This window comes from Azolla caroliniana, unplaced genomic scaffold, assembly GCF_043228905.1.
Source record: "Azolla caroliniana isolate FFs.n. ecotype wild unplaced genomic scaffold, voAzoCaro1.0.p SCAF_16, whole genome shotgun sequence".
In the NCBI taxonomy this organism is placed as follows: Eukaryota; Viridiplantae; Streptophyta; class Polypodiopsida; order Salviniales; family Salviniaceae; genus Azolla; species Azolla caroliniana.
The window spans coordinates 12,260,090-12,272,776 of record NW_028230451.1 but is presented as its reverse complement, the minus strand read 5'-3'; the positions used below and the strand labels follow the sequence as shown (position 1 = coordinate 12,272,776).

Below are 12,687 nucleotides of genomic sequence, written 5' to 3'. Positions count from 1 at the left end.
TAGCAGGCTGGCTATTCGATTTTCTTCCAGTTCTAACAGTCTCTTCAGCCGGATTCGTTCCGATTCCTTCTCGCTTAACCGCTCCTTAACCTGTATTCTTAAACTAGGAATTTGGAATTCTACTGGCATGACTGCTTCCAAGCCGAATGCCAGTCGGAACGGGGTCGTCCGGATGCTAGTCTTGTACGCCGTTCGGTACGCCCACAGCACGCTCTGCAACTTCGTGTCCCAGTCGGTCCGGTTCTCATTGACGATTTTTCTAAGGATGTTCTGTAGCGTTTTATTCGTTGATTCCGCTAATCCGTTGGCTTGAGGGTAGTAGGGAGTGCTTCGTTTGTGTACTACCGCATAGAATGAGGTCAAACTTTCCACCACCTGCCCGAGAAAATGTCCTCCCTGGTCACTGATCAGCTCAATCGGGCATCCGTACCGACACCATATGCATTCATATAAAAATTTGACCGTGGACGCCGCTGTGTTGTCCCGTAGTGCCTTTGCTTCTACCCATTTGGTGCAGTAGTCGGTAGCCACTATTATATACCGATTTCCGGTCCGCATTGCCGGTGGCTTAAAGGGGCCGACAAAGTCCAAGCCCCACTTTTGGAATGGTTCTAATGGCAAGACCGGGTGATGTGGCATCCGGGCCTGCTCCGTGGGTTGGCCCAGTCGTTGACACAGGTCGCATTCTCTGCTATACTTAACGGCATCTCTCATGGTAGTCGGCCACCATAGTCCGCTCTGCCATATCTTCCGGGCTGTTGTTTCGCCGGCATAATGCCCGCCTGCAATTCCACAGTGGGCTTCCCTCAGGATCAGATCCTTTTCATCGCTCCGCACTGCTCGCCTCCATACGCCATCTGCCCCCTTGTGATAGAGGGTGTCTCCTACCAAGCAGAAATGTCTGCTCCGTACTGCCATCCTCTTCCGTTCGTCTCGGTCAAGGTTTTCCGGGGGAACTCCGGTGCTCAGGAACTGATGCATTTCGGTTAACCATTTGTCTTCGTCCGCTACTGTGGTCTCCGTTGCCGGTGCCGTCGTGACCTTAAACAGCTCGGCGTCGGGAAATTCGTCCTGTACGCCGTCCCCTGATTCTCCGGATTCAAGTCTGCTAAGGTAGTCTGCTACCGCATGCTGCACCCCGGGTCGGTGGAAAATGTCGAATTCGAATTCCTGTAATAGCAGCGTCCACCGTGCGAGTTTTCCTGTCAGGGCTGCCTTTGAGACCAGGTAGAGTAGTGCCGAGTGGTCAACGTGGAAGGAGAACTTTCGTCCGAGCAGATAGTGCCTGTACTTTGTGACACTGTACACCATTCCTAATGCCTCTCGTTCCGTTGTAGAGTAGTTCCGTTCGGCTTTCGAGAGTTTCCTGCTTGCGTAGTACACCGGCCGATACCAGTTCGGTTCCGTGAGTTGCATCAAAACGCTGTCGATTGCTACGTCCGACGCGTCGACGAAAACATGAAAGCTTTTACTCCAGTCCGGCGGCTGCACCACCGGAGCTTGTGACAGCATGACCTTCAACGCTTGGTAGGCTGCCTCCTCCGTTTCTGTCCATTGGAAAGGTACTCTATGTACAGCAGCGTGCAATGGTGTCGCAAAGTCGGCAAGGTGCCGTATCATCCGACTATGCCACCTTATTTGACCAAGGAATCGGCTTAAAGCTTTTGCGCTATTCGGTGCCGGTGCGTCGAGAATTGCTTTTACCTTATCCGGATCTACCGCGATTCCTTCTCGACTCACCACGTGGCCTAACAAATTGCCGCTTGCGACTCCAAAGACGCACTTAGCCGGGTTCAGACTTAATCGGTACTCGCGGCACTTTTCTAAGCATAGTCGTAGATGATCGAGATGCTCTCCGTGTCGGCTGTAGACGGCGAAATCGTCTAGGAAGACCTGCATAAAACCGGGAATAAAATCACCGAAGATTTCCATAATTATCCTTTGAAATGTTGCAGGGGCTGTCTTTAATCCGAACATCATCACGACCGCGACGAACACTCCCCATTCTGTCAAGAACGCTGTTTTCTCTTGGTCGGCCGGGTTCATTCGGATTTGGTTGTAGCCGCTGAATCCGTCCAGGAAGCTGTAAACTTCGTGGCCGGCCACCGCATCTAGCACTCCGTCCGTGAATGGTAGTGGAAAAGCGTCGGTCACTGTCGCGGCATTTAGTTTCCTGTAGTCCACACATACCCGGATTTTGCCGTTCTTTTTCGGGACCACCACTATTGGGCTTAGCCAGGTTGCCTGCTTGACTGGTCGGATAAATCCGACCCGGAGAAGCTTGTCAATTTCCTCCTTCACCTTTGCCGCATAGTTTGGATTCATCCGGTACCGACGTTGAGCGATGGGTTTCGCGTCAGTACTTAGATGAATTTGGTGCTGGTAGAGTTGGGGATCCAACCCTCGCATGTCTTCGTATGACCATGCGAACACGTCCTTGAAATCCGTTAACAGTGCTACCATTGCCTGTTTTTCCTCCTTCGGCAATTCCTTCGCGACTTTTACCGGTCGGGGTTGTTCTGTTGTGCCGAGGTCCACCTCTTCCAGCTGGGATGCTTTCACTCTTTGGGATATCGTCATTTCTCTTTCTAGGGCTTCCTGTGCTTGGCGTAGTTCCCGGATCGCCACTTTGTCCGGCTCATCCGGCATTGTGATGTACGGCTCTACTGCTGCCGTGATATCCACCTCAAAAAGTGGGACGATCTGTGGGTGTTCCTCGAGGTACCGATCAACTTCCTCATCCGGTAAGCCCTCCAACATGTTGATGCTTTCGGCATATAAAGGGGTTGCCTCCTTGCTAGTGAGCACCCGTGGTTGCGTGGCTACCCGCACCTTTGTTTTCCCTCGTCGGAACGTGATCATATTCTTTTGCCAGTTTTGCTTGATATGCGCCGTTCGCAGCCATGGTCGTCCTAACAGTAGGGGATATGCGCCTTGTACATTCAGCTCTAGTACCACGGCCGATATTCGGAATACGTGGCCTCCTATTGTTACTTCCAAGTCCCGGATAAGACCAGTTGGTCGGACTGAGCTTGTATCCGCCATGCGTAACCAGAAGGGGCATGGTTCCCACTCCTGGATGCCTAGGTCGTCGCATGTCTGTCGACTAATGACGTTCACCCCGGAGCCTCCGTCAATAATTGTTCCTGGAATCTCCTTTCCTTTGACGATTGTCGTGATTGCTGGGCTACTGGTATCAACCACCGCTGGGCCTTCCTCCGGGTTGGAGAAAAAGGCCGGTGCTGGTGTCGGCGTCGGTTTGCTCACGGCGGCTTGTAAGTCTGTTGTGAACCGCGGCACCAACTGCAGTAACCGTGCCAACGGCAGCACGATCTGACAATCTTGTAGTGCTTGCCATGTCGGGTTTTCTCCTGGCTGTACGATTTCTTCCTCCCTTGGCATATTTTGGTTTCTTACTTCCGCCGCACCTTGTTCGTTGGCTTCTTTGATCCATTGTGCCGCTTGTTTTCTGATTGCTTCCTGGGCTTCCCATTCGGCGGCTTTCCCCTTCGACCGCGTGGTAACCTGCTGTACTTCGGTTGTCACCATGTTGACTGCTGGCTGCTTGTCGGCTGTTTTGCTTGGGCATTGATTACTGTAATGCCCTTCTTTTCGGCAGTAATAACAGTACACCCTGTTCATGTTGCTGGATTCTCCTTTTTCCCATGTTTGGGGGAGGGGCATTCCCCAGCGGTTGTCCTCGGTTTTTCGGTTCTCCGGTGCCGCTACTGGTTTGTCATTCCGTGTTGCCTCCCGATGCTCCTCTCTGCGGAAGAATCCACGCCTTTGGTTCCGTCGGAAATTCCGGTTCCCTGGCCGCCTTTCTTCTCTGCGTCGCTCGTATTCCGGGGATTCGTCTCGGTCGTACCGGTCCCGGGGGTAGCTATCCCTTCGGTTCTCCTCTCGGTCGTACCGGTCCCGGGGGTAGCTATCCCTTCGGTTCTCCTCTCGGTCATAGCTGTCGCGTCTTCTATCGGGGTATCTGTCGCCGCGTTCTCGTCGGTAGCGGTCGTCCCTCCGGAATCGATCCTCTTCCGGGTCCCGATTGCGCGGTTCTATGTGTCGGACCGGTGCCGCTTGTCGAGTTAACAGGTTATACTCGCATTGGCTCGTTGTGTGGGCGCGAGAATTGCATATCATGCACTGTGCACGCAGGGTGCAGTCGACGGTCGAGTGCCCCGAATTTAGGCATGTTGTGCATTGTAGGGCTTGTCGGAACCGGAGGTCCTCCTCCTTCGGAAGCGCCTGGTGTAACGCCCCCATTGGCAAGAAGGGGCTCGTGTTGTCCATTTCCAGGACCCGATCAATGACTTGGTCCATTGTGCTGGTGCTGAAATCGATGACTCCACACATCGCTCGAAGTGGGTCTTTTAACGCAGCCAAAAAGACTGCCTTGGCCTCCTCTTCGGGTGGTGCTCTTGCTAATTGACTGTGCAAGGTCTGGAAACGAATGATAAATTGTGGGACCGTCTCATTTTCTCCCTGCCGGGTGGTGTAGAATTGTCCGACCAATTCCCTTTGTTCCACTCGTCTATGAAACAAGCGTAAAAACTGGGTTTTCAATGCCTCGAACGTGGCGAAGCTGCCTGGTAAGTGCTTGTCGTGCCACCGGGCCGCCGGTCCTTCTAATGTCATGCCGAATTCGGCGACTTTGGATCGGTCGGCCTCGGCCTCCGTCAGTCTCTGGGACACGTGGTTGGCTTCCCATGTTCGCAGGAATGCATACACATGTGCCTCTCCGTCGGGCTCATCCCGATACTTTGGGTACGGATACGGCATCGTGTCGTCCCACTGATTCTCCTGCGCTGGTTCCTCCGATGTTGGTCTCCGCTCCTGCGGTTCCTCCGCGGGTGGTGTTGATAACCGCTCCTCCCTCCTCGGCGATTGCCGGTCACCGAACTCCAGAGTTATTTCCTTCTCTGGCTCCGATGTTGCTGAGTGATCCGACTCAAAGGGGTTATTCTCGTGGCTGCTTTTATAGCGGGATCCCACGCTTTCCCCGCTATCCGAATCCGCCTCTAATGTTGCAAATGCCGCTGTGTCCCCGTCGCCGCCAGCGAGAGTCTGTAGTAGTGTCTCCGCTTCTTGGAGGCTGGTTACGCTACTGCCTTCGTCGGAAGCTTGTAGAACCTGGAACTGCAGTGCGTCTTCTGCGATTTGCCGAAGCGTTTTTGAGAATGACCGATCGCGCCGGATCTCGTCGACGGCTTGCTGCAGGGCTTCCCGTCGTCGCTGCCGTTCGGCGTGGCGTCTCCCTCTTTCGGTGATGTGGTCGTTATTTTGTCTAGACATCCATCCCCCGGTTGTCCTCTGCACTCTGCAGGAATCGTGGTCGCCAAAATAGTGTTGTATGTATGGCTGGACTAGCCTCAACACAGGTGTCTATCCGACACTTCTCCAAAGGGGTTGTAGGGATAGGATGTTAATACACGCGTATGATAATTACACTTAAGCACAGACGAAGACAAGATTAATCAGCATAAGCAAAACTATATTAATTCTTCGCCCTTCATTACAAAACATCGGATCCTTTTATAGGCATCCGGCCAGATTACAATCGGTGCTCCGTAGGCAACCGTTAACCGAAACCGAATCGGTTCGGATCCGGATCGGTTACAACTACCGGATCTGTCCCTCCTAATAATTCTATTCCTATTTCTATATTTATCCGATCCGACCTTGCTTTCCCATTTGCCTTTTCTGACCGGCCAACAGTGTTTTCTATGCTTGCAAAGTCTAAAGGGTTTGAATCTATTGCTCCTAAGGCCGATGGCAGTGTGGAAACTGTTGATGTTGCTGCGTGTTTAGAGGGCCACATCTTGAAAGTAGATGTAGCAACTAACACAAATGATCTGGTCATGCAAGTTGATCAAGCATGTTGCATAGATGATCTAATTTTGCAGGTAGATGCAATATGTGATACCAATGGGTTGATATCGACCAGATCAATATCTGCATGCACCAAGCCAATGACTAAGTCAACAACACAAGAGCACTAGAATGTGAAGCCAGGCCCAACACAATCGACCAAGGGTTTGAAGAGGAAAAGGACACCAATTGTGCCGATAGAAGCTGAGTTGATTGAAATTGATCATATGCTACCAATAATTGGTGTAACAGAGGGTCAGTTACAGGAATGGAAACCTAAACCATTAGAAGTCGAAAGAAGAGCCTTGATCTTGGAGCTTGATAAAGTCTTGATGAGTGTGCGATATATGACACCAAGGAGGGACGCAAATCAATTCTTTGAGTGGGTTGTGCAATACTTTGATTTGTTTATTTGGAGCGAAAAACCACGTACATATGTGTGGAAGTGTGTAGAAAGATTCTTCCTGAAGTGGCGACAACATTTCAAGGGTCAATGGACACGAGAGAATTATGAGCAGAATGATGTTGCAATATTCAAAAGACTTTCTGATTTTTGGGACACTTGGCCAGATTATAATGCCGACAATACGTTGATTGTGGATACATAACATTTCCGACATTACTTCAACATTCGCAAATGCTGTCTCATTCTACCCGATGAAATGCCTGAACACTATTTGGTGAAAACATTGAGTTGCCAACTAGCTACATGGTTGTGGACTCCATACCGAGCTCGGTATGCTGATCATATATGTAGAGAAGTTCCACTTACCAGCAAGAGCTTAGCTGTTTATAGGCGATTTCAAGACATTGGCAATGGGATGTTAAAAATATGTACTTTGCTACCACTTAATCAATGAAGAATTAAATTGCTTGTTTTGAGCAACTTATCTACTGTGTAATTTTAAGAGTATGTTTAGGATTGCTAATTTCATGCTAGTGTTTTTTCTTAAAATTATGCAAACTATTTTAACTTGTACATGGTTCACTTGAGTAAATCTGTATTTTAGAAAGAAGAACCCTAAACGATATTATTAAATTGTATATAAAAAAGAAGACTGAATATAAAAATTACACACGATTTTGTTGGGAAAAAAGCACAAAAAGTAGATTGTATATCAAAAAAAAAACTCCCAAACAGGTCCATTAAACTATTTATTTGCAATACATGTGTTTTGTTTGTTTTACAAGAAAACTGGTAATTGCTACTTGTAGCTACAAATTCCATGGCATACTGTTGTAAATACATTCATACACATTAGCACTAATTGTGTATAAACCTGAGCACCTATTGTCTTGCGACATTAGGACATTCATGCACTTGACCAAATGAGAGTACATGTACGCCATTGGTTTGTCTTCTAATAGCCTATACACATAATCGTAATCATCTAGTCTTGCATAAAAAATACCTTCAATGTAGAATGTCCCGGTAGATACAACATTTCTCCAAGCATCTAATATATTCTACATTGCACATTGTTTACTAACCCGGCACTTCAATATATAGAAATCGGCACCCTCTGAATTGCCTTCTTCTACATTTACAGCGAAATTATCCCCAACATTTAAGACGTCACTCAGAGTATCTCCACGTCATTGATATGTCAAGTCAGCATTCTTTTCTGTTTCTCCATCAACTACTTCCTTATCGTTCAATGTATGATACTCCCAATTTTGAATATATGTTTTGTTTAAATAATACCTCCAATTTCCCTGCACACAATGGAAGAAAAAACACGTTATGTCATCACGCTCATCTCACACACTAGAGGTCTCTGATTTGAGTTCCAGTTTGAACACATGATCATGTCGATATAACAACAATAATGTTTTAACTTATTCTTTTCGAATTAACATCTGGAATTTCCATTGAGATTAGTCTTTTATTCATCAATCCAAACTAGTTATTCTCAGGATGTCCAAATGGTGTAGTTGGTTATCACGTTAGTCTAACACACTAGAGGTCTTCGGTTCAAGTCCGGGTTTGGGCAAGAAAAGATGCTACATAGACTAAGTATAAAAATACAATATAGCCAAGAAAATCAACGTGTACATTTTCGCGTCAATGAGTGCTATTTGTTTCAATTTACAGGCATGTTTGAGCTAAATGCAACTACCACATGGACTACATTGAAACTCGGATTCGCTTTGCCTTCTTCTTTCCCTTATCTTCGGGTGTAAGCTGTCTCTTCAGCTTCTTGCGCGGGGAATGCACAGCCGAGTCACGACCACTCGCCGGCTCTACATCTGAATGGTCATGCTAATTTAGTCGCTCATTCGGCCCACTCCGCCTGAATGAGATAAGACTCTCTTCAGGAGCTTTGATCTCTCCTTTGTCCCGAGTCATTTCAGGCTTGCAAACCTCTTCGTCAATGATCGGAATGTTGTCGTTATTGGTTGGAGGCGAAGGCAAGTACCACGACGCGGACTCGTCGAACACAACATCACGACTTATGCGAGCTTGTTTTGCTCGGGGATTATAACACTTATAACCCTTCTTTTCATCCTAGTAGCCAAGCAAGATACACTTTTCAACTTTGGCGTCTAGATTCCTCTATTTCTCCTTCGGCACATGCACATATGTGATGCTACTGAAAACCCTCAATTGTGCCAAGATTGGCTTCTTCTTGGAGTATAATTCATATGGCGACACTCCTCCATTAGCAGATGTCCAATTCTATAGGTAAACAGCTGTCCTTACGGCTTCAACCCAATAAAATTTTGGCATATGCTTCTCTTCGAGCTTAGCCCTAGACGCCTCTTTGATCGTCGGATTTTTCCGCTCGGCCATGCCGTTTTGTTGCGGCGTGTATCTATAGAAGAATTAGCACTGGATTTGTTCGTCCTGTAGATAATTCAAGAACTGGTTGGAGAAGTACTCCTCCCCACCATCGGACCTTAGGCACTTGATCTTTCGTCCAATTTCCATTTCTGCAAGGCTCTTTACCTTTAGGAAACACGCGAAGACTTCGCTCTTTTTCGCGATCAAGCACGCCCAAGTGTCCCGACAGAAGTCATCGATGAAAGTCACGAAATATCGGCTTCCATGGAGACTCACGTTTTGTGATGGTCCTCATACATCTGAATGGATCACATCGAGTAGATTTCGACTCTGGTTACACTCATTGGGGAATGGAAGTCGGTGATGCTTTCCCAACTAGCAGGCTTGGCAAACTTGGCCCTTTCGCCCACTGAATTTAAGCAAGCTGAAAACGATGTTTTTCATCTGCTTTTCTCAAAGCTAAACCGCTTGTGCCACAGGTCGATATCCGATTCGGAACCTTTCACGAACATAGCGGTGCCTACGTCATTGGTCAGGAGGATAAACATCCTCCCTTTACGGCGCTCTTGCACGATTATCTTGTCTTCCTCTTCGATGTAGCAACCAAGATGTGTGAATCGAACTTGCATCCCTTGGTCGACGATCTATCCGACCGACACCAGGTTCTTGGTTATTGTCGGGAGGTGTAGCACGTTCTGTTGGGAATGTGTTCCTCCAGTGCGAGGAAGAACCGACTGATCGCAAAGCCGACAGTCGATGACAAGGATGATCCGACTGTTCGGAAAGCTGACAGTCGAAGAGTTGAAAACAGTGAGTCGACTGTTTGAGAATTCGACTATTATTATTATAGTAATCATAATGATGATGTTAGGAAACAAGTCTCTCCGAACGGGGAGAGAAAGGAGCCGAGTTGATGAGGGACTCCGCCGAGGCCAAAACTGAAATCGTGTAAATAGCCAACTCGGGAGACTATAATTGTAAATAGTCTAAGTGTGCGCCCGATGAGGGCTACGTATGTAAATAGCCAGAAAGTTGTGTAAGTATATATACAACTAGGGCTAACTTTATGTTGTGTGCAAAATTGTGACGAACAGAGTAGAAATAGTAGTTGTAGTGTGTAGAGAGAGTGAGAGAGAAGAGGGAACAGTCGCGCCATAGCTGTGTGTGTAACACCAGACGCGGAGAGCCCTGTGCGGCTGATGCACTTGACAGAGTGTTGTCATCTTCTCGCTATTGTATATCCACTGTTTGTATAGTGAAGAATATGTTCCCGTGGTTTTCCCCGTTTTAGGGTCTCAACGTAAATCTCTGTGTACATCTGTTTATCTTGTCTTTCTGGCATACTTTTGTAATTTGTATTTTAGTGTAATGTCTGTTCATTGTGATTTATATTCCACAACGATTTCTCAACACGTTCATGACTTTCCCTTTATACTCAACGTGGCTGAGGGGAACTTCTTTGACATGTTCGATTATATGCAGAGTGTCGTCTCCAGTTTCGACCACTCGTTTTTCCGATTTCTCCAAGTAGGAGAACCATTCCTCATGACTCATCATATGATTTGACGCTCCGGAGTCAACATACCACACCTCGTTCGGTTTCAAGGTGTTCACCGCCATCAAATTGGCCTTGTGGTTAATTACGAAGACTGGGCCCGATCCATTTTCGGCTCGTTTAGATCCCTCTGTGTAGTGGGATTTCTGCCGATTTCCTTGTTCGGTCCGTCTGGATCCAGATACGGTTTTCTCTGAATCGACAGGTTTCTTCCAACATTCTCTCTCCCTGTGGCCGTTCTTGCCACAGTACCAACATTCCACTGCGGGTTTCCCTTGCCGGTTTCCGGCACTACCTTGACTCCCCCTACTTCTGAAGGGTCCAGAACTACTGTTAGCATTACGACCATGCCTTCCATCTTGCTCCTGTCAGCCGCCTCCATTATGCGCTGACCCACCTCGTCTGCCACGACCACGGGGCCTATCTTCCTCCGTGTACAACATCTTGATGTCGGCATGCATACTCGTTGCCGCACCCACGTGATTCTCCTCTACTAGGAGCATCGATTGTAAGTCGAAATACGACGACATATTCTCCCTCATACAATCCGCAGTCCGGAAAGCTCCGAACTTCGACGCTAACCCTCCGAGGCACACCTGCACCATTTGGTCCTCTATGTTTACATCAACAGAGGCGAGAGAGTCGCAGATGTCCTCGATCTTGGAGGTGTAGTCGGCCATTGACATATCTCGTTGTTGAACATTGTTCAACTCTTGCCTGAGTTGGACCTTTCTAGCTGTGGTGCTCGCGGCGAAAATCTTTTTCAGAGTTCCCTAAGCATCCTTTGGCATCTTCGCATCCCAAATGTAGCTTAGAAGTTGATCACTCACATAAGATGCAAACCAGTAGAAAACTCTGCTTGCCGACTGTTCCCAGGCCGTGAAATCTTTGTTTGTCGATTCGGGTGCTCCGTCATTAGCTCCAGTGACATAACTCTAGTAACTGTGACCGAGCAGGTACTGGTGCATCTTGTAAGACCAAGATGCATAGTTGCTCCTGTCGAGCTTCTTAGTCGGTAGCGAGCTTCCCATTCCTTTGTCCATATTGTTGTCGTATCTTTTCCAAAGTCGAAAAAACTTCACTCTGTCTTTATCAGTTGCTTTTCTGTCCGCTGCAGAGGAGTCTCAACCCTCGTGCTCTAATACCATGTAAAGGAATACGTGCGGAAGCGTGTGCGTAAAAGACACAGAGTACACAATTCGGAAATATGACACAGAGAAGACAACAATTCTATTCCATGAACATAACACTCTGTACATAGAATGTGCTCAGAGAGCACTTTTATACAAGTCCATACAGACTGACAGAAGTACTGACACGTACTTCAATTCTCCTCAATGAGCCCCTACACTAACTCCCAAAATATATTCCTTCGCGGAATATCTTTCCCACGGCCTCCCGATTTACGCACCGCTAGGGCGTCTCATTGCGTACGCAATTTACACACCTAGCCTACACATTGGTGGACGGACCGGTTTACGCACCCAATGTTGAGCTTCTATCTCAACAAAACTCATGATGGCCATGTAGTTGTGACATCGTATTAATCAAAGTAACAAATTCATTTGAATCATGAAATTGGTTTTCACAACTGGATCCAAATAGTGTAGTTGGTTATCACGTGAGTCTTACACACTAGAGGTCTTCGGTTTGAGTCCGTGTTTGGACAACAAAAAATGTTACATAGAATGAGTAGAAAAATCAATATCTATTTTTAGAGAACTAGAATATATTTAGTGAAACTAAGTGAAACTCATGCATGTACCTTAAGCCAAGAAAATCAACGTGTTCATTTCTTGTGTCAATTAGGGCTATATGTTTCTTTCTAGAGAGTTGTTTGAGCTTAATGCCACTACCACATGGGATACATTGAAACTCGTGATGCCCATGTAATTTTGACATCGCTTGAGTGAGTGTATCGAATTCATCTAAATCCATGAAATTGATCTTCACAATTGGGTCCAGATAATGTAGTTGGCTATCACTTTAGTCTTACACAATAGAGGTTTGCGGTTTGAGTCTGGTTTTATTTACATTTTTTGGAGTACTACTTTACGAATAAATGATATCTTGAAATTCAACTAAGAACACTCTATTGTTCAATCGTGATTGCACCACCATTAATTAAGATAGACAAAGAGATATCGTTGATATGTTTAGATGGTGTAGTTGATTTTCATGCTACTCTTACAAAGTCGTTATGTCAATGTCATTGTTACATGCCAATCACTTGGTCTAGTTAACAAATTCATGAAAAACTATGAAATTAATAACGACAAATGGGTCCAAATTGTGTAGTTGGTTATCACGCTTGTCTCACACACTAGAGGTCTCTGGTTTGAGTTCCGGTTTGAATACATGATCTTGTCGATATAACAACAACAATGTTTTAACTTATTCTTTTTGAATTAATAGCTAGAATTTCCCAAGGTAGTTATTCTTAGGATGTCTAGATGGTGTGGTTGGTAATCACACTAGT

The 12,687-nt window shown here is 46.8% G+C and overlaps 1 non-coding gene across 1 annotated transcript; it reads left to right on the top strand.

The window, feature by feature from the left end:
* The first annotated feature begins 7,788 nt into the window (after positions 1–7,788).
* On the top strand, positions 7,789–7,862 carry TRNAV-AAC (transfer RNA valine (anticodon AAC)). The gene has a single exon. It is a non-coding gene; the product is annotated as a tRNA-Val (tRNA).
* Positions 7,863–12,687: the final 4,825 nt, after the last annotated feature.